The 1,830-nt window shown below is 43.4% G+C and overlaps 1 non-coding gene across 1 annotated transcript; it reads left to right on the forward strand.

Moving 5' to 3' along the window:
• The first annotated feature begins 659 nt into the window (after window positions 1-659).
• LOC115870886 lies at window positions 660-766 on the forward strand. The gene has a single exon (XR_004046978.1). It is a non-coding gene; the product is annotated as a U6 spliceosomal RNA (small nuclear RNA).
• Window positions 767-1,830: the final 1,064 nt, after the last annotated feature.

Genomic DNA, 1,830 nt, shown 5'->3' on the forward strand with positions numbered 1-1,830 from the left:
TGGTCCGATGATCACAGAGCGAGAGACAAGAAAGGCAAGGCTCACCAAGCCATCCATCTCTCCGCCCCTCAGTCAATCCCACCTGCGTTTATCAGCCAGGCTGGCACAATAAACTGTCTCACCTACCATGCCACCAGGGCTGGATAATTCTTTATGTGGCACTGTCTAACGCATAGCAGCAACTCTGGACTCTATCTACTAGATGATGAAATTACAACCAGTTGGGTCAACCTAAGTACTTCCAAGCACTGCCAAATATCCCCTGGGAGGGACAGGCAAAACCACCCTTAATTCAGAACCACTTAGACATTTGATAGGAAATTCTCCTTTAAATATTTTGGATCTCCTTTAAATATTTGGATCTGTTCTAGTCTTAAGGTTTTAGATATTGTCTATGCAAACTCACTCCCTGCTGTCAAGTTGATTCAAACTGTCCCTGTGGTTTTCCAAGACTGTAATTCTTTACAGGAGCAAAAAGCCACATCCTTCTCACACTGACCAACTGGTGGTCCCGACCTGCGACCTTGCAGTGAGCAGCCCATGTGTAACCCCTACACCACCAGGCCTCCTTTCAATACCTGAAAGGCACTTCAAACAAAAGAGGCAACAGACACCTTTTCAGTTGAGGATAACTTCACCTTTCAAAAACTCTTGGACCAGTGCTCGCTTTGGCGGCACATATACTAAAATTGGAACGATACAGAGAAGATTAGCATGGCCCCTGCGCAAGGATGACACGCAAATTCATGAAGCGTTCCATATTTTTTATGGACAGCAGAGAAGAGGGCGGAGGGAGACGTCGGACAGTGTAACTTATGACAAAACTAATAATTTATGAATTATGAAGTATTCAGGAGGGAGGGGGAGGGAGGAGGAAAATGAGCAAATGATATTGAGGGCTAAAGTAGAGGGCAAATGTGAAATTGATGAGGGCAACAAGTGTACATATGTGCTTGACTCAGTGGATGTATGTATGCACTGTGATAAGAATTGCACGAGCCCTCAATAAAATAATTTTTTAAAAGAATAATGAGGATAACAAATGTACAAGTGTGCTTTATACAATTGATGTATGTATGGATTGTGATGAGTTGTATGAGCCCCCAATAAAATGACTTTAAAAGAAAAAATATTGGACCAAAAATACGAGAATCACCCTTGATATTGTTCTTGTTCTCACATCCCACATCCTGTGAAGACATCTTATTGGCTCTACCTGCAAAGTAAATCCAGAATCCGACCACTTCTCACCACCTCTTTCTACAACTCCAATCTGTGTCACAATTATCTCACATCTGGATTACTTCAATAGGCTGGTCACGGTTTTATGTGTGTCCCCCTACTGCCTGTTCTCAACACAACAGCCAACGTTAGTCTTTCAAAATATATCAGATAGTATCACCTCCGATATTTCTCATCTTACTGAGAGAAAAGTCCAAGTCCTTACAAGGGTCCACAAGTCTGGCCCCTGGTCACTTCTCTACAGCTCCATCTAATTATGAGCAACTAAGATCAGGAACCAGGGGAGCGCAGGTTTGGAAGGAAGAGCAGAAATGCAAGTGTAGACACGCTTATCCATCCAACAGAGGCATTGAGCTGGCAGTTCAATTTGGAACATGGTGGAAGTTCTGAGCTGGAGGTATACATTTGGGAGGTGCTGATACAGGGATAGCATTTGAAGACACGATCCTGAAACAAGTTACCAAAGGAGTGAATAGAGGTAATGGAGTCTGAGAACCAAGTCCTGGGATACCCCAATATTAATGAGTGAGAAAAGAAGAACAAGGGTGACTTGGTGGCAATCTGTGAGGCAGGAAGCAAGGCAGGAGA

Source organism: Echinops telfairi, unplaced genomic scaffold (assembly GCF_000313985.2).
Source record: "Echinops telfairi isolate 266 unplaced genomic scaffold, ASM31398v2 ScPeMD7_2;HRSCAF=8, whole genome shotgun sequence".
NCBI lineage: Eukaryota > Metazoa > Chordata > Mammalia > Afrosoricida > Tenrecidae > Echinops > Echinops telfairi.